Consider the following 21,949-nt stretch of genomic DNA (forward strand, 5'->3'; position numbering starts at 1 on the left):
GTCGATATTTATTGCAAGAAGGTATGCTATATGCCCATGTTTCTGGCAAAATTGCTCTTGTCTTAATAGACTCATCTTCTTTCATATATCAATCAAATTCTCTAGATTATTTTGTTTGAGGAGGATAGATGTTTTTTGAGACAAGGTAGAATCATGGCTGATTGGTAAACAATCTCTCATATTTAGTTGAACCTTTTCTGATTGGACCTTTACTTCGTTGGGTGACTTGCAAAGAGCTAATACAGATGAGGAACAAACTAGTCATTCTGTGAAGTCTAGGAAAATTTTTTGTTAAAGATCATCTTTCAGGCAAATGTTCTTTATGCAACTTTATGATATGAGTATGAATCATGCAAACATGAATAAGAAAAGAGGTTAGTATATCACATAAAGAGAAATAGGCAAATAAATAACTAAAGAAATTAGAACATCACACTCAATAAGAAAAATGAATCCTATGCTTTTGGGCAATTCTAAAGGGAAGAAAATGGCTCTATCTATAGGTTAGGCATTTATAAGGTTCACTATATGTGGTTTAAGGCTAAAGTTTAAAGGTTCCCAAATTGCTCCTTATATCATTGTCCATTACAGACTAGTGAGGCACCCCAATCCTCACCCATTACAGGCTACAAATGAAAAAGGTTCAATTTGAGTGGGATTATTTTGTTAGCCACTGCGGAGGCATTAAACCTCATGAAAGCAATAGGTACTTTACTCCCTCCTAGAGGGACGGAACTCGGGTATAGAACTCATGTTATGCACATGCATATGAATGACATAATTAACAAAGTAAATAAATATGAATGAATAAAAAAAATCTATACAAAAGGTTCGATTTTATTAGGCTTTTGGATAACACAAATTTATTTGTTGGCCTGACTCTCGGCACTCTCCAGTGGAGTCACAAAACTATCATAACATTTAGATCTGGGGGATCTATCATCAGACATTGACTTAAGAAGTCGTCGCAAATCTTTTTTGTTTAGGTACGATTGGCCACTTAAGGAATCTATCCTTTTAAGGAACACCTAAACTTAAGGGTCTCTAAAAGAATAGGTTTAGGTCTATTAACCATAATAGGGTTCGAGAGTACGGTTACGTGTGAGAAAGGTTATAGCACCCTCACAACGCCCATCGAAAGATGGTACCGATTTAATTTTGTGTTATCCAATAAGCCTTAAAAATTTATCAAGTAATTAATTATTGAAAATTATTCTCAATTGACTCTAATACTTTTAGCAAAAAATTAAAAAAATTTTCTCACCTCAGGAGTATGCAAAGAGACTACAGTTTCACTTGCAGAGGCTCCATCATCAAATTATTTAACATTAAAAAAAATTTAAAAAACAAAAAAAAGAAATAAAAAAAGAAATAATGATTCAGCTTTAGATATAAATCATTTTCTCTTCAAAAGACTTATTGCTTTTGTACAAGAAAATTGATACTTTTAACTTTTTCTTAAAACATTTTTTTTTTAAGAAAAATTGATACTTCCAATTTTTTCTCAAAATATTTTTTTGAAACTTTAATTTTGAGAAAAATTGATACTTTCAACTTTTCCTCAAAAAAATATCTTTTAGAAAATTATTTTCAAATAAAATTGATACTTTTAACTTTTTCTCAAAAATATATTTTTTTGGAATTTGATTTAAAGAAAATCATTTTAAGAAAAAAAAATAAAATAAAATAAAGAATACTAAATAATTCTAATCTAATCAATAAATAATAATAATAATAATAATAATAATAATAATGATAAAATAAGAAAGAAAAACAAAACCTTTGGAACGGCTCGGCTCGATTTAATGCGGCTTGGCTTGAAAGACAAAAGTGGTTTAAACATGCGGCTCGATTAGAAATGGCTCGGCTCTGCTAGGTTCCAGGCAAAGATGTGGGTCGTTGATCGAGTTGGCGCTCGGGTCGGGTCGTTCCATTTCAAAACGTGTGGATCTTCTGAGAATAGCAAGGTTAAAACGACGTCGTTTTCGGCAGGTATAAAAGGCTCTAACCTCTGTTTTTTCGTAGATTGCTTCCTTCCCTCTCTCTCACCTCTTCATTTTTCTCCTCTTTCTCTCTAAACAGAATCCAAATTCCTGTTGAATGTTTGTCGGAATCTAGAAAAACTTGTCAAAAACTTCAAAGTTGGTCGAAAATATCACCAGAAAACTTGAATCTCGCATAAAAATTTTATCGGATTCTGAAAGATTTCTCACAAATTCCTAAAGTTGTTTTTAACGCACCAGAACCTTTTTTATCTTCTGTTTCCTCTCTGTGTGTGTTCCTCGTTCGTTTTCTATGGACCTATTTATTTTTGATCAATCCTAACTCTTTGTGGGATTTGGATTCAATATTTGAATCAAATCTCGACTCTGTCAGCTCTCAAATCATAGTCAAATTCATTCCAATTTTTAATCATAATCCTAATCTCAGCCCAAAAAAATATAAAAATAAAAATAAAATAATAGATAAATATATTAATAGATATCTAAAAGAAAATAATTAGATAAATAAAAAAATATTAATAGATAAATAATAATAATAATAATAATAATAATAATAATAATAATAATAATAATAATGAAAAATTAAATTAAATTAAATTAAAAAAAAATAAACCCATAGTACTCATTTGAACCAGATCCAATTAATCCAGACTTGAACTAAATTGAATGTCTACAACCTCCATATTGAACAGAATAAAAAATTTAAGCTTTGCGGTCAAAAAGCTTGGTTTTACAAATCAAAAGCAAAAGCTTTTAGAGGTCTGTTGCGGTTGAAAATTACTTTGAAAGGTACAATTATTTTTTATTTCTATAATTTTAAAGTTTTATTATTTTATATATATATATATTTTAAATATTTTAATACACAAACAATATTTTTTCATAGTAATATTAAATACTTAAAAGTTTTAAATTACATTTTTAATCACACTTTTAAATACACTTTTTAAATTAAACTTTTTTAAATCGTAACTTTAATACTAAACTAGATCAGACAATTTTGATTGAACCATTGGATTGTAAATGAATATTACAAGAATTTAGATTTTTAGTGACGTTTAATGTCACTAAAAGATTTACAACGTTTGTTAAAAATATCATTCAAAGTGTCGTTTATATACATGTTTATAAATATCTTAAGTTTTATAAAAACATAAAAACTAACTGTATTTATAAATAAAAGATCATTATAAAATTATCACTCATTTATCATTTTTTTTGTAATGGGATGATAGAACAAAATTATCGCTAATTCATCATTTTAGTGGGACGATAGAACATGCGAAACAACTGACTTCGAAATGGTATATACATATTTTCACAATTTTTTTTATAAAGATAATAGTTCATTCTGCCAGCTTGCAAAATGGAAATACCTTGCACCTAATACAAGGATTACTCCTTCAATCATTCTTTTTTATTTTGTCTTTCCTTATTTCATTATTGAGCAGAACAGCCTGCAGAAAAAATTGTGTAGGGTTGCTAAAAAGAGACTCTGACATGGGTCAGTAATTTGGGATCTAAAGATGGATATTGGATAACAAGTAATGCATACTTGATTGGAGATTGATATTCTGGAATAGAAGATTGCAAGGTTCAATCATTCGTTTAAGAGATAGCATCTAATAAAATTAAAATTAAAATTTTTATATCTTCAATTTTTTTTTTATTTTACGTTGGAATTCTTTTGTAAAAAAATCTAAAATTTACGTCAGAAAATGAATAGAATTTATGGGATGAAAGGGAATTATCTGTTCGTTGTGTGGTCTAAAATTTTTTGTACCCAAAAAAGGACCCAAGTTGTGGACTGAGTGAAAAGGTCAATTGCATTATTGCTTGTTTTGTAATTATTATTCAACTACTAGCCATCCGCAAACAGCCAACTGTATTTGTTAAAAATTCTTTGCTTTGATGCCTTAGACAGGACATTTGAGCTAGAAGAATGCCTGTATAGAGTCCATAATTTCCATTTCTTATACAATTTCTTTAGCTTTTTGCTGTTAATAATTTAAAATGTTGTACATTACAGGTTGGATAAAAATTTTTTATTTTAATAAATAAATTTAATATTTATATTAATTATTTATATTTTAAATAATTATATTTTGAACAAAAATGTTAATTTATTTATAATAATTACAAATGAAAGAATTATAATTATTTAATTATGTTCAAATATTTATATTTAATAGTTAACCTATCTATCCTGAATTTAAGTTACCCAAAAAAAAAAAGTATCTGTATTTCTCTTACCTCTGAGTGAGTGACAGTAAATGATTTATGGAGCCTAAGGACAGCGCCTGTTTTATACAGTTGCCGCTCCTTACTCCCTTCGTCTTCGTTAACCAAATTTATCCTCACAAAGCTTTCCACCTTTCCCGTATTGTCTTGGCTCAATAGGGTTAATATTTGATGCAATGATGCTGTATATACACAGTTAATGAATTATCCGGTGATATATTAATAAATAAAATTAAAAAATAATTATATTTTTAAAATAAATTATTTTAGTAATTAATTAAATTTAAATAAATTTATTAATATTTATATTTAAAAAATAATTATTTTTAATTTTATTTATTAATAAAATCTTATAGTATGATCAATATATAATATTTATATACCATCGCTATATCGAATATTAACTTGTTCAATAATGGTTGGCTTCTACACCGCACACTTTTAAACTTATAAGCTGCTAACTTCTTGACCCGATTACGTGATTTGTTTTTTTTTTTTTTCTTGCCAGTGGTTTTAAAGCCAATTTATGATTTTTGTTGCAATTTCAAAGTCCAATTATATCGAGTGTGTATACAACAAACTTACAGACATATATATATTGCGAAAAATTATATATATTAGAATACTAATAATAAAGATATATTTCTTACTATTAATTAAATTCAAAACCTATGCATTTATTTATTAAATTTAATATTTTATTATTGCGAAAAACAAAATATTCTTTATCTTAATGATATTTTACTATTTTTAATATGATTTATATTTTAAGGTTTGTTTTTTAGAAATACATGAAAATATTATCTAATCAATGTGATATTGGAAGTCCATAAAATTGATATTTTAAAAGTAATTTAATACGTAATATTCATGCAAAAGTAAGATTAATATAGCTAGTAATAATTATAGGTAAAACATAGAAGAATAAAAAAGAGTACAATCTTAAATTTCTCAAAATATAAATCATCTTGTGGTAACATGAATTTTAAAATATCAAAAGTGATTTCGAAGTAGTTCAATCTATCGACGCTAAATTTAAAATAATTCAATATCTGTAATAATTTGAATTCAAAATAACTCAAATCAGAATTCTTGCCACTCCAATAAAGGTTTGAACAATTAATTATCAGGCTAGACATAAAAAGTTTGATTACATTGTATACAGTGATCTTAATTTTAAATAAAAAAAATTAAGAGTGTGATAGTAAGAACTATATATAATCAATAACATTCATAGAATTGAATCCTAGGTACACTATATAATGAAACATTTAATTATTGATTAATGTTTATCGATAAGATTAAGCCAAGCATTCCACTTTTCCCTTTTTGTCTCCTGTTCCAACGAGTTAGAGTTTTCTGTTGTTATTATTATTACCATAAATCGGATTTTTGAGTAAACAGTTCAGACTTATTTAGTGATTGTTATCTCTTTAAAAGGATCAAATCTAATGTTGGAATTACAGTTTCCCAGTTGGATGAATCAATGGAAGTTTTTTTCAAACTATATTTTTGTCTGTAAATAAAATATTAAAATCAATTATTTTGACCTGAGTCGACTTGGCTTGGACCTCAAGCAAAACCCAAACCCGGCCTAAACAAGTTCATGGAACCCATCGTTTATATAACTAATGCTTCCGATGAATGGATCCAAATGCTAGCCTGCTGATCTCCTTGAAGGCAAGTATCTGACTTTCTCAAGGCCTAGTAGTTCCTTTAAATGCTCCCAGTTTCCACTTGGAGTAGCAATTCCGTGGTTAAGAAATTAATAACAAGAGAACACATTAGAGAGTGGGAATTCATTGAGCATAAGAGAGAACTGAAAATACAGTTTGCAGCAGTGTAAGTAGAAGGATCAGAGCAGCCGCCAAAAAGGAAATGATTGCCCATGGACTGTTAAAGTAGTTGTGGTTCAAGTTCGCCATCCAGCTCCTCCAACGTCCACTGCAATGCTTGTTTACCTTGTTGAATACTTCAGTGTAATAGAAGCTGGGGGACTCGATGGTAAAGACACCAAGACCATTAATCATAGTGGCAACTGCTTTGTTATCACCTAACATGTTCTTAATAATTTCATGTTGGCAAAGTATTTCCACATCGTTTGGAGAGTCAATAAGGTTGTCCATAAAAACCATATAATCGGTGGCATGGTGGAGATCTCTGTCTGCTAGGAACAGCTGCTCATACTCAATGAGATTTCGGAGGAAAGGTTCCGTATAGTCTTCTATTATAATTTCAGGGATTTGTAGAGTCCCATTTTCAAACTTTATATCGAACATGGTATTAGTTTCTCCATCGATCAATTTGAATTTGATCCCAGCCTCTCTGAGCTCTGTGGCACAACGTATGAAATTCAATTCATTATTTTTTTGTGATGTTGAAGGATGACAGCAACAGTGATACATTAAGTCGAGTAAATGCTTGATATGTGACCAAAAGCAATTCCGATCTGTAGGATTCTCTTCACGCTCCTCGATTTCTGGAATTGAATCATCGTCTCTGGGGTTCTCTTCACAGTCCTCCAGAAATGGAGTTGAATCATCGTCTCTGGGGTTCTCTTCAGGGTCCTTCATTTCTGAAGTTGAATTATTGTCTCTGGGGTTCATTTTACGGGCCTTCATTACGGAAGTTGAAGGATGAAAGCAGTAGCGATGCGCGAAGTCGAGTAAATGCTTGATATCTGATATACTCAAGGACGTTAGATCGTCTCTTGGGCGCCTTTTGCCTGGTACTATATCGCCAAACATCTGATAAATTGCTTCCTTGAAGATCATATCTTGATCAGCCCCACTACTCTCAATTATACAAAATAACTCCCAAAGGACAAAGAAGGGAAGTTGATTTTCAACTAATAACATGTCATGACATAAAGCACGACATAAACAATCGCTTTTACAACCTACCACATCCCACAAATTTTTTGGAAACTTGTTTAAATACAAGCGAATTATCTGGACAATAAAGACACCATCAAGGAGCAACATTTCAACGAAATCATCTGAGCCAAGATCACTTACAGGTTTTGCATAGTATTTGCGAGCTTGATCTTCTAATTCTCTCATTTTCATCACACATACTGAAACACCATTCTCTTTTATTTCTTCCAGAAGCATTTGAAGAAAGCGACTCGCTCTTCCATTGCTACTAAGTGATCCTTACCCTGGTGATATGGACCAATTGAAATTACTTTTGGTTCGTACGCCTTCTCGTTTACCAGACGAAGAAAATTAGGTACTTTGGAAATGCAAGGCTCAGATGATTTTTCTGACAAACTCTTAAGCATTTTGCCTATGTCAATAATGGAAACGGGGTCTGCCAGTAGTTCCACCTGTAAATTGCATAAAACTATGTTACAAAAAAATTACAAAGTATTCATAGCATACCTAAACTAAAATATTAGTTATTTGTCACTTTTGTATTTGATTTTTCAAAAATCTTGTTATTTTTCTCCTCTCTATTCTCATAAATTATATTATTATTAACGATTAGTAATACTTAAATTAAGAGTATTCATTCAGCTGTTTTGATTAATTGTTAATTGAATTATTTAAAACTGAATTAATCAAATTATTTTATTTTATTTTTGTTAACCTAACTTATTTATTAATTTTGAAAATTTAACTGGCCAATTTTAATTTGGTCAATTTTTTAATTAATCAAATAATAAAAAAATTTTAAATTAAATTATATTTTAAAATTTTAATTTTTCATATTTAACAAATTAATTAAATAAAATCATCTAACAAACTATTTAAATAACAAAGTACTTTTGTTAAAAATTTTAATAATTTGTAAATGAAATGATCCAATACTTTTTTCCGCCTTTTGGCTAAAAGATGAGTGAAGATCAATTCAACCCATCTGAGAATTTCAGCTCATTTACCATCTTTAATTTTCTGAATTTTAAATTACGGTTTAACAGAAAAAACCTATATTAATGAGACAGGCATGATCAGTTGTAATTTTTAGATTTAAAGATACGAGATACTTACTTGTTCAGAGTGCCCAGCCATGGCTGCAAACGTGTTTCACTTGGTTTCTTTGTTGGAAGTTGCAAATTGCTACAAAAAATTTGTATAAGAAATGGAAATTATGGACTTTATAAAGGCATTCTTCTGGCTCAAATTTCCTGTATCAAAGCAATGAATTTTCAACAAATATGATTAGCTGTTACCGGATGGTCAGTAGCTGAATGATAGTTACAAAACATGCAATAATGTATTGACCTGGTCACTCTGGACGCAACTTGGTCTTTTTGGAGAATAAAAATTTTTCATATTTCAGTCCAATATATATATGTATATATATATATATATATATATATATATAATTATGTATGCTTTGTTCAATGTGTAAGTTTATTTTCTCCAAAAGATGATAACATATGCCTCTACACCGATATTAACTCTAGCATCAAGATGAACTGGTTATCTCAAGTCAATTTTGTGTCAACATTAATTTTATGCCAATTTTATTAAAATTACTTTAATAAAGTAGATTTCATCCATTTTAATAAAGTTACTTTATTAAAATTACTTTATTAATTTGTTTATATTGCTTGTGTCTTTGTCATAGACTATTCCTTTACTTTTTTATTTAGAAAGAGATAATTTCTTTTTACCCATATATTATGTGGTTCAAATTATATCTACCAATTCAGTCATATACGTTATGACCCACAATAATAAAACCAAACATGCTACAATACAATAATTAATCACATTGTTAACTTCAAAACTTTCTTTTTTAGCTAAACTCATGACTAACAACCAAGTAACACATTTTTAATAGAAAATTTATTTTTATATCAAAATAGTGCGCTTAGTTATGAAAACCTATACTCTTCCGTTTCCACTATTCTGCCTTTGACTAGAAAATTTTTTCATTCAAATAATATATGATAAAAATTCATTTCTAGTCAAAACTATTTCTTAATTGATAATAAAATTTATAAAATAGTCCAATCATGAGTTCACGTGTCAAATAATGAAACGGGTTAGATCACGATTCCTTTTAACCTTTTAGGAACATAGACTACAAACCTCTATTGAAAATGTGTTATCTTTTATTCATTTTCATGGTTAATAGTTTTTTTGTTTTTATTGTCAAGTTCCATGCTTATTCAAGAATCATATAACTTCTTCAGTGAAATTGAAGTAAATGATAGGTTTTATTTCTTGCATAAGACAAATAAAGTATTTAATCAATAAGATATAAACATTGAAACAATACATAAACTAATTACTATGAGTCATGCTTTCTTCCCTAGATCAATCAAATACAAGTATGGAATAAAATATGAACTTATGACAATAGCACGCGCACCTAATTCTTTCAATGAAGATCTACAATTTCAAAAAAAATTTTAATGCCTGGAAGCAATTCTTGAGAATTTATTTTGATTTAAATAATCATGGTCTTACAAATATAAAACCAGCAAGTACTCCATGTTCAATTCTAGGCTTATGTTTGTTTCATTTATTTTCCATATAATTCACATAATGTGTATTTAAACCATCAAATGAGATAACCCATGGAAGTATAAAATGAATTTAACACTGCTGAGTAATTTTTTTCATTCATTGTATTTGTTCTAAAATACATGAAAAACTTAATAGTTACTTATATATATTTATTTATTTATTGTTAGAACTCACAATAATGAATATATTCTTTATATCTTTGACATTACAAAGATTTTCATGGCATTACAATTGAACGTGCCCTTTACATGTGTATCTCATCACACAATGTAGTTTTCTAGCATAAACTTAAATAGATTATTGTACAAACATGCTTATTAAACAAAAGCGAAATTTCTTTAGTCATATACCAATTTTTTATGATAGAATCTTAAATATAATAAGCAAATCTGTTATATATTATCAATAACAATATATAAAATTTATCTCTAACTTTAAATTTGCTGCCATAGCATCAATTTCACTATTCATTTAGAAGAAGTCTTCTTTTTTTTTTTAGTTTTTGTTGGATGTGAAATTCCACTAAATTTATAACAGTGGGGTGTTTAGAGGTTTTTTCACTTCTTACATTGGATTTCAACTTTGGATCACATTGTCGATGAGGGGGACTATATAAATATTGGAAAAGAAATCATGAGACTTAGTCCTAAGATTGAAATGAAGGACAAACTTTATATAAATACTACAACATCTTTTACCCATATATACTATAATTCTCTTTTACCCATATATTATCTCGTTCAAACTATATTTACCAATTCAATCATATACGTTATGGCTCACAATAATCAAATAAATATGTTCAAATACAATAATTAATTATATTGTTATCTTCAAAAAAATGTTTTTGGCCAAACTCATGACTAACAATCAAGTAAGACAGTTTTTATAGAAAATTTATTTTCATATCAAAATAGTGTGCTTAGTTATGAAAGCCTATACTGTTCCATTTCCACTATTCTGCCTTTGACTAAAAAATTTTGTCAGACAAATAATATATGATATAAATTCATTTCTATGAAAACTATTTCTTAATTGATAATAAAATTTGTAAAATAGACCAATCATGAGTTCACATGTCAAATAATGAAAACTATTTCTTAATTGATAATAAAATTTGTAAAGTAATCCAATCATGAGTTCACATGTCAAATAATGAAAACTATTTCTTAATTGATAATAAAATTTATAAAATAGTCCCATCATGAGTTCACATAAAATTTGTAAAATAGTCCCATCATGAGTTCACTTGTCAAATAATGAAAACTATTTCTTAATTGATAATAAAATTTGTAAAATAGTCCAATCATGAGTTCACATGTCAAATAATGAAATGGGTTAGATTACGATTCCTTTTAACCTTTTGGTAACATTGACTACAAACCACTCTTAAAAATGTGTGATTATCTTTTATTCATTTTCATGGTTAATATATTTTTTTTAATTCCATACTTATTCAAGAATCATATAACTTCTTCAATGAAATTGAAGTAAATGATATGTTTTATTTCTTGCATAACATAAATAAAAGTATTTAATCAATAAGATATAAGCATTGAAACAATATATAAATTAATTACTATGAATCATGCATTCTTCTCTAGATCAATCAAGTACAAGTATGGAATAAAATATGAACTTATGACAATAGCACATGTACTCAATTCTTTCAATGAAGATCTACAATTTCAATAAAGAAAAAAAAATTAATGCGCAATTCTTGAGAATTTTATTTTGCTTTAAATAATTATGGTCTTACAAATATGTAAATAACTAGTTCTCAATAGTCAATTCTAGGCTTATGGTTGTTTCAATTCATTGCCATATAATTCACATCATAAACCATAAAATGAGATAACCCATGGAAGTATAAAATGAATTTAACACTGTTGATTAGTTTTGTACATTCATTATATTTGTTATAACCGACATGAAAATTTTAATAGTTACTTATATATATATATATATATATATATATAGTCACAACTCACAAGAATGGATATATTCTTTATATCTTTAACATTACAAAGATTTTCATGGCATTACAATTGAACATGGCCTTTACATATGTATTTCATCATACAAAATAATTCCTTCACATAAACTTATATAGATTATTGTGCACATGTACATATCAAACAAAAGCAAAATTTCTTTAATCATATACCAATTTCTCATGATAGAATCTTAAATATAATAAGCAAATCTGTTATATATTATCAATAATAATATATAAAACTTATCCCTAACTTTCAATTTACTATCATATAATCGATTTTACTATTCAGTTAGATGAATGGGCATCATAGTTAGATTAAAAAATTGGCATTTGAAATATTTAATTCAGTAATGAGTAGACAAATTTTTGTCATCTTTGCTGGAAGAGCTGAATTTGAATTTATATTTTAAAAATCAAAAGGAAAAAAATTGATTCTCCTAACAAAAGCACGCTTTTTGCAATTGAAAAAAAAAAAAAAAAAAAAAAAGAGATGCAGCTTGTGTTTCCATATATAATGAAATAGAGTAGATATGGTGTATGAACTGATTGATTCTTCTGACCTGAGACCTCTATTATTATTATTGAACGGGATAATGTGGTCTACTAATTCTGAAACACCTGTGATATCGACATTCTTTCAATGAGACTGACTTTTTATATACTCATCAAAACATGTCATTGTCACCATTCACAAGCCTTTTACTCTGATCGGAGGGACCCTTCCGGCAGCAATGAAGAGTGCCCAAATATCAAAGTTTACACTTTTTCTTTATAAAAAGATAGTGCAAAAACCACAGACGACGCAGTTCTTTCCTTTCACTGTGCTTAAAATTATCAAAATATTCAAAAATCCCCTTGGCCATGTTTCTTTAACTTTGTTATCCTCAACAATTCAAAACAGACAAAGAAAATCAAAAGCCCAAAAAGTAAAACCAACCTTTCACTTCTTTTTATATTTTCATTGTTATCTCACGTTCACATTTCCATTCCGAAGTCCCCACCATATTTTCTTTTTCTATACACAACTACGTAGAATTTACACGTCACGCAAAACGACAACAAACAAAGGCCCCTACCTCCCTCCCCCGTCCGTCATCTCCAGCTATCTACATATCTGTAACACGTGTACAATCATCTCCATTCACCGTTGATTCCCGTTATGTGTCCAGTCAGACCAGCGTCTTGCGCGTTGGTGTCTGTGGATCCCACATAGCCGGTAACTTTTGACTAATTTCTGATTTGATTTTTCTCAATTATATAAATTGTTTTTAAGTCATGTAAATAGCGGAAGATCTATCTTCTCCGACAAATAATATTTTAATAAAAAATAGATAAATGTATTAATTTCAATTTTTTTTAAGATTGTATATTTTGTTTTCTTTATTATATCAATTAAAGATTATTAAATATTGTATTAAAAATTTTAAAGTTATCATATTAAGTAATATTTATTTAAAAGTATTGAAATTTATTAAATTAATTATCACTATTATATTTTAATATAAAAATATTATTATAAATTATAATTTAATTAAATTTAAAAGTAATTTGAGAAAATTAATTAATAAAATTTATTTGATAAATCTTTATTTAATTATGTATTAAATATTTTAATCATTTTGAATTTTAACTTTTTTAAATTTTCAATAGAGTTTTAAATTTAAAGTAAACGATCAATTAAGTTAAGTAGTAATTTATCATTTACTTTTATTAGTAGTATACTTAATTATTTATTTATGTACCACTCAATAATTAATGCATATTTATTTTTATTTAAAAATTGAAGTCAAATCATTATAAATTCAAATAAAAATAATAAGATACTAATAATATTATGAATCACTTATAATTGCAAATTCAATTTAGAAATAGTCTTAAAAATTAATTAAGTAATTAAATCACAAAGGCAATAAAAATGAGACATTTAAGATGAAGGAAAAAAGTTTAAATAAATTTTTTTTAATTGTTACAAAAGTTGAAAAAGAAATTTTGAATTTTGAATTGATTATTATTTCAATTCAAATTTTGATTATATTCAATAACTATTAAGTTATTGATTTTTTAAAATCAATTCAAAATCAAGTCAAATTAGTTCATTTTTATAATCAAATATATTATATTAATTTTTAATTAAATTAAAATTTAAAATAAATAACAATTTTATTTATACTTAATCTAAGTTTTGAATTATTTTAAATTGAATTGATTAATTTATATTATTTTTAGCTATACTTTTATGACATGATAATAAACTTTAAAGTAAAATGAAAATACAACATAGCAAAAATTGATGTGCAAAAGTTATGGAGACACTAATGATAATTTAAAAGAAAATCTTTTTACCCAAGTTTTGCAGAGATTCAATGATATATATATTTTTTTAAGGATTTTGAAATTGCTATTGAAAAAAAACGTTAATTTAGATAATTGAATTTATAATAATTTATTGACTTATCAAATTACAATTATATAAGTTGAAAGAAATAACTCAGACATTTTATTTAAAAGAAATATTATAGTTCATACTTATTTAAAAAAAATAAGATAGAGTTAAATATTATTTGGGTTATTATGACTCTTAAAATATTTTTTATTTTTTTCAAATAAAGAAGTTGGTAGACATTAAAATATCAAGAAAGTAATTTTTTAATATGATAATAAGAATGAAGTAACAATGGGGAATATATTATATTTTCATTTACTAAAAAATATTTTTGAAAGAAAATATGAATATAATTATTATGAATATAATATTTTTTAAAATTATTGTCTGTTTATGTTTATAAATTTTATTTGCTAAATGTTTTCTCCTTACTTTTATCATATATATAGCAAAATTTTTACCAAAAATTATATATATATATAAAGATTAAAACATAAAATAAAGTTTATTACTTTCATTGATAAAGCACTTCAAATTTCAATATTTTATATGCAGTTGTATTTAATTAAGAGGAATGAAAATACGTACATACACTAATAACTCAATAAAATCATCAATAAAACTTATATTAATATATACTATTATATCATGAACCAAAAAATGTAAAGAATATCTAAAAAATATTGACTTAAAATATATTGTATATATTTATTTAATTTAGTTTTGATACTTGCCTTAGTATAAAAAAATTTGATAATATAGTAGTAAATCGTTAATAATTTTATAGAAAATACTTAAAAGTTAAGTAGTAAATTAATGATAATATAATAGTAAAAATATAATAATTTACTGATAAATCATTGATAATTTAAAAGTAATTTATTAATAACTTAATAATAAATCACTAATAATATAGTAATAATCAAAATTTTATTTGTGTATTACTATAAAAAAAAATCCAATATACATATATAATAATAAATTTTAAAAATTAATTTTAGCTTCCAAAGTGTTTTTTAATCGCAATACACCTCTAAAAACTTTTGTGTTTGGTTTGTAAAATCAAGCTTGTTAACCTTGAATTGATTCTTATTTTGAAATAATAAAACATTAAAGCTAAATAAACTTGATCAAGATTTTGAAAAAAATTTATTTAGTATATGTTCTTAAGTTTTATATTTTGGTACTAAATAAATAATATGATTTTCAAAGTTTAAACAAACCTTTCTTGGTGTCATATTTCTCAAACCAAATATACCTTTAAAGATTATTTATTTGAGCTTAAATGAAAGTCCAATTATTGTTTTTAAAGTGAACTTATTCATTTTGGACTTAATACAAATTTTGATAATATTTGTTTTGGGAAATAGATTAACTTAGGAAAGTTGTTTTATAAGAACAAAGTTTTCCAATATTGAATTTATTGTATTTTTTTGTATAAATTCACAAGGCTTTAATATTTGAATTTTATATGGTTGGAAAGCTCTTTGAGTCCACTTTCTAATGGATCAAATAAAATGAAAATCCAAATTTTCTAAAGAAAGATTTTGAATTTTTACTAGACACACTGCAGTTATCCAGAAAATTGCATAAATGGTAGATTTGAAAATTCACTATAATTTGTACACAGTGAATTAGGTGATGAACTTTACATGGATAGAAAGCCCTTTAAGTCTAGTTTCTAAATCTTTAAACAGTTTGTAATTTGGATTTGTGTAACTCAAGATATAATTAAATTAGTAAGTAGAGTGCAGAACATGAAACTACCAACCAACTAGACAAGATTGATCCCCTCTAGAAGGGATTGATCACTTTTTCATACAGAATCATCACTTCCCTAAATTTTTCAGAAAAGGGATCAATCCTCCACATAAGGGATCGATCCCCTCTTAAAGTGATCAATCAGTTGTTCAAATAGAATACTCCCCAAATCCGAAAATTCAAAAAAGGGATCAATCCCCCCATATAGGGGATCGATCACCTAAAGAACAGATTGATCCTCTCAAGTAAGGGATCGATCGGGTAAAGCTTTTTAGGTACAAATCTGTGCCTTCTCCAACGTGAACCAATCGATCCCTTCAAGCAATGGATTGATTGGTTCTGGGTGCAAGAACTCCAACGGCTACTTTTTGGTGCTTTCAACAGGCATTTCTTCACTCCAAGCTTCTCCAATGGCTAGTTCATCAATTTTTCTATAAAGGGGACACTCCAACACACCAAGAAGACTGAGGAATCAAGAGAGCAAGAGCTAACAAACAATATTTTTATTCCCTCAAATAATCAAGAGTTTTTAGAGCTTCAAAGTCTATATCTTTGTATTTATTGTATCCAAATTATTTTTGTTGTTCATTCATCATTCTCTTGTCTATACCATTGTGTACTTCAAATTAACAAACACCTAACCTTTGAGAGGTTCTTAGAGTTTGAAAAATACTTCATTTTTCTATTTTATGAGTTTGCAAGTTTAAAGGGGAGGATAACCTTCAAAAGTATATTGTGTTGAGTTTCTAAAGCTTAGAAAAACTTAGTTGTAATCTTCAACACTCATAGTGGATTAAATTCATTGGCAAGAGAGACTAAGAGAGAGGACGTAGGTGCTTAAGGAAGGACCGAACCTCTATAAATTGCGGTGTTATATTCTCTATCTCTATCTCTTATTTACTTTCAATTATTAAAATTTATGCTTATTGAATATTATTTTTGAAAACTTCATTAAAACCAATTCATCCCTCTCTTGGTTTATTCCAAATCTTTGAGCTAACAATTGGTATAAGAGCTTTGATCTCTTTTTGTAGGCTTAACCACCTTGAGAAAAGATCATATGGCTCAATTTTAGTTTCAAGATGGTGAGAAAGTCCTCAAAGCTCCTATGGTGGATAAATTTGAATTTTGTGAATGGAAAAAGAGGATAAAGGTGTTCATTATGACCCAAGATTTTAGAGCTTGGAATGTAATTAAAAAAGGGCTTGAAACTCCTTTAAATGATGCAAAATACATAAGGCAAGTGATGGATGATGCAAAGCTCAAGTGTATTCTCTATGGAGCTTTAGATGATTACAACTTCAGCTTGGTCTCAAAATGCTCAACCTCAAATGAGATATGGAAAAAGTTGGATGAGCTACATGAAAGATAAATTTTCAACCAACATCCATCATGTCTCATGGTCATTGAGGAATCAAAGGTAACCTCTAACTCTTGTGATTCAAATTCTTATACTTTTGATGAGTTAGAAGATGCTTACAATGATTTAGCAATTGAGTTTGAAAATATGCATTTGAAACATAAGAAAATGATTTCAAAATTAAAAGTTGAAAATGAATTGTTAATGAATTCAAAGAATGATTTGGAAAAGAAAAATGATAAATTGAAAATAAATTTTGAAGCTTGTCAAAAGAGAAATGAAATGCTGGAAAAAGAGAATTTAGAATTGACAAAGAAATTTGAAGTTTTGATGAATGAAAAACAGGAGTTTAAGTAGTAAAATGATTAAATGCAATTTTTGTAATTTTCATGGTCATACTATACATACTTGTCCTATTAGAAGAAAAGTCCCATTTAGAATTAGGCAAGTATGGATTCCTAAAGGAACAAGAGACTTGGTAACTAACTCTCAAGGACCCAAAGCAATTTGGGTACCAAAAATCAAATGAGATTGTCTCTTGTAGGTGTGCTAGAGCAAGGAACTACAATGTGAGATTGAAAATTGAATACTCTAGACACACAATAGAGATGGGTAACCTCTAAACTTTTATTTGAAGAAGATTTGAATTTGATTACCTATTTTTAATGAAATTTGGATCCTTAATGGATATTGGTATATGCTTTATTGATATATCTTGAATATACCAATTTTACTTGAAAAAATGTAAGCTTGAATTGAACATGCATTTATTTTGCATAAATATATTTGTTTGAACGATTTTAGCATGAATGACCACGATGTTTAAAAATTGCTCAATTTGTTTATAGTGCTTGGATCTTGTTAAATATTTTTTTAAACTTGATTGTTATATTCTAAAATGTTATAACTCTTGATTTGAGAATTGATGAACATATTGTGCTTAAGTGATATATATAAATTGATTCTTTGTTCATCTATATTTTTTATCAAAATATGTGCTCATATGATGATTGATTCAATTTGACCTCAATACTTGTAATTTGAAAGTGCTTAAATTGTCTATTTTTTTTAATTTGTGAAACACATTTGTGAAATATGCTTATTTTTGTGCTTAAATATTTTATTAATTTGGTGAAATATTTTGGATCTTGTGCTCTATTGATATATCTCTTGATTTGTAATTTTGAATAGGATGAACTACTTGCTTGTAAATGATGTGTTATTGGTTCATCTATTATTCTTGTCAAGTGATAAATGTGATTTTTCTTGACTTGACATGGTTGCAACATGACTTAAGTAAATGAATTTCTTATGATGCTTATTTTTAGCTTAAGTCATTATTGATTTTGGCCTATAATTTGTGTAGACATATTTATGCTTTTGTGCTAAAATTTTCTTGAATTTTTTAAAAATATGTCTTCCTTGAGTTTTTTGTTTTTACATGGCCTAAAACTTATTTTGGCATATTCTTTGGTGACTTATTGAATATATATATGAATATTGAATATGTCTATTTTGTGTTCATGAATAATCTAAAAGGATTGATTTTTTTCACATTACATGAGAACTTTTGCTTTAGTGCCATTCTTGTTTAAATTGATATATGGCCTCTAGCTTAAGTATATATCTCCCTTGCAATTGGCAACTTATGCTTAGTGAATAAAATTTCTCTTGCCTATAATGACTTAGAATATGGAATTGTTTTCTAACAATTGGTATAATTTTTATCAATTGATTTTCTTGGTGCTTCTAATGAAAATCCTTTGTCAAGAAATTTTTCTAAGTCTATACTAGGAGAACTTGAAATGAGCATAAATGAGCCTACATTTTTGGAATTTCAAGTATAGCAAGCAAAGCATGTCATCATTATCAATCAAGCTTAGTTTTGCTCAAATGAAGTGGACTGAAGAATTCAAAGCCAAATGAGCACAAAAACAAAGCTTGACATGAATGAAGGTAAATGTATCAACTTTATGATATAATGTATGAGTTTGAATACATATACATGCTTGCTTTAATATGTGCAAATATATGATTTTGTGGTTGAAGATATGAACACATTGCACAAATTAATCACCAAGGCACTTGGTAGATATTGTTCTAGTTTTTTTTTTTTTTAAAGCTTGGATTGATTAACTCACTTTCATTGATATTCATGCCTAGTTCTTGAATGCTTTGATTACTAGTTTTTATTGCATGAATATTTGTTTGAATCTTTGAACATGAATATGAGTTAAATATATTGATTCCTTGACTCATGGACTATGAACTATGAAATTTATAATAGTAATTTATTATAAATTCTGAAATTTATATACATGTTCATTGATTGAGATCTTTGAGATGGCAAGTACCAAATTATGCCTAAATGCTTGCATTTTTTTTAATTAGGTATATTGCTTATATATTTTGCATATGCTTGTATGATTTTGATTGAAATATATGATTGAATACTTGTATAGGTTTGATGGCTATGCATAGAAATAATTTGAAATATATTTGAATAATTACGCTTTCATTATTTCTTTGCTATAACATATGTGCTCATTATGTTTGAAAAATCATGCTTATATAATCTTTGTAATAACATGATGATAATCGAACCTTATTGCTCATTAGTATTCATGCTTTCTTAAATCCATATGAGTTTTTGGGTTCTTATTTGGATATGATAGCTTATGAAAGATTACTATTATGCATGTATTGAATGAATCTCTCATATGCTTGAAGTATGCTCTATGAAAGTTGTTGAATAAAATTACTAATAATTGGTAACAATTGGTATCAAAATTGCTAAAGATTTTTTGAACTTTCAAAAATGCCTATTTATGTGCCTATCCTTGATGTAGTTTGTACCTTTCATGCAAAATTATGTGTACCTTAAATTGATTAATCTTTATTTTGAAAAGAAGGAGAAATCCTAGAATACAATTTTGCTTGATTTGTTTTGTGATAATAATTGATATGCTCTATGAAACATATCTTTAACAATTGGTATCCATAACAATTGGTATGAGCTTGTATGCATGTGTTTGAATTTATGCTTAATTGCTATTGATGTTTTAGGTTCTAAGCACATCTTATGATAACATTATTTATGAGTAGATTGCATATCATTCATTATCCTTTGCTTATAAATTTCATGTAGTAAATTTGATGACTTGTGCTAAAATGCCAAATTTGGATACACTTATACTTTTGTATTTGAATACATGTATGTGAACTTCATTGTGCATATTACACTTGATTACATGCATTCAAAATACTCTTGATATTATTGGTATCAAGCATTTTATCTTATGCCTTGAATTGATCTCTCTTTCTTTTGAAATGATGAAAAAGAGGAGAGAGTTTAGAGATATTTCTTTTTGTATGCTTATTGCAATTAATATATGAGCTTAAACATTTGGTATAAAGAGCATAAACAAAAGGAAGGAGAAATATTTTATGAATATATTTGTTAATGATGCCTCTTTGTGTTTATTTGCTTATTAATATGCTCATGCCGCTATGACAAAAAGGGGGAGAAATATCATATAGACAAATTTGCTTGTGCTTGACATGCATATGTTTGATTGTGCTTATTTCATATATTTGACTAGCATATGTTTGTTAAGTTGTGTTGGATTAGGATGCATAAATTGAGGGTGAGTTTTGCCATTGGATTAGGATGCACAAATTAAGGGGGAGTTTTGCCATGCATTGTTTAAGGGGGAGTTTTCCAAAATATTTTTTCAAAATCCTAAATGTTTCAAAGAAAGTTTTTCATCAAGCAAATTTATCTTTAAGTTTTGTCGTATCAAAAAAGGGGAGATTGTTAACCTTGAATTGATCTTTATTTTGAAATGACAAAACATTAAAGCTAAATAAACTTGATCAAGATTTTGAAAAAGATTTATTTAGTACATGTTCTTAAGTTTTATATTTTGGTACTAAATAAATAATATGATTTTCAAAGTTTACACAAACCTTTCTTAGTGTCATATTTCTCAAACCAAATCTACCTTTAAAAATTATTTATTTGAGCTTAAATGAAAGTCCAATTATTGTTTTTAAAGTGAACTTATTCATTTTGGACTTAATACAAATTTTGATAATATTGGTTTTGGGAAATAGATTAACTTAGGAAAATTGTTTTACAAGAACAAAGTTTTCCAACATTGAACTTATTGTATTTTTTCTGTATAAATTCACAAGGCTTTAATATTTGAATTTTATATGGTTGGAATGCTCTTTAAGTCTATTTTATAATGGATCAAACAAAATAAAAATCCAAATTTTCTAAGAAAAGATTTTGAATTTTTACTAGACACACTGCAGTTGTCTAGAAAATTGCATAAAGAGGTATATTTGAAAATTCACTATAATTCGTACACAATGAATTAGGTGATGAACTTTATATGGATAGAAAGCCCTTTAAGTCTAGTTTCTAAATCTTTAAACATTTTTGTAATTTAGATTTGTGTAACTTAAGATATGATCAAATTAATAAGTAGAGTGCAGAACAGGAGACTACAACCCAGCTAGACAAGATCGATCCCCTCTGGAAGGGATCGATCACTTTTTCATACAAAATCATCGCTTCCCTTAATTTTCCAAAAAAGGGATCGATCCCCCACATAAGGGATCGATCACCTATGAAAAAGGATAGATCCCCTCTTAAAGGGATTGATCGGTTGCTCAAACAGAATGTCCCCTAAGTCTGAAAATCCAAAAAGG

At 27.3% G+C, this 21,949-nt stretch overlaps 1 pseudogene across 1 annotated transcript; it reads right to left on the minus strand.

Annotated features, from left to right (window-relative positions):
- Window positions 1-5,566: 5,566 nt before the first annotated feature.
- LOC149511080 (UPF0481 protein At3g47200-like) lies at window positions 5,567-8,466 on the minus strand (annotated as a pseudogene). The gene is made up of 2 exons (XR_016334755.1): window positions 8,237-8,466; window positions 5,567-7,572 (listed from the first exon to the last, which is right to left on the minus strand). The product of XR_016334755.1 is annotated as a UPF0481 protein At3g47200-like (transcript).
- Window positions 8,467-21,949: the final 13,483 nt, after the last annotated feature.

The sequence above is a fragment of the Durio zibethinus genome, chromosome 27 (assembly GCF_047325235.1).
Source record: "Durio zibethinus cultivar Kanyao isolate XHJ-2024 chromosome 27, ASM4732523v1, whole genome shotgun sequence".
Taxonomy (NCBI): domain Eukaryota; kingdom Viridiplantae; phylum Streptophyta; class Magnoliopsida; order Malvales; family Malvaceae; genus Durio; species Durio zibethinus.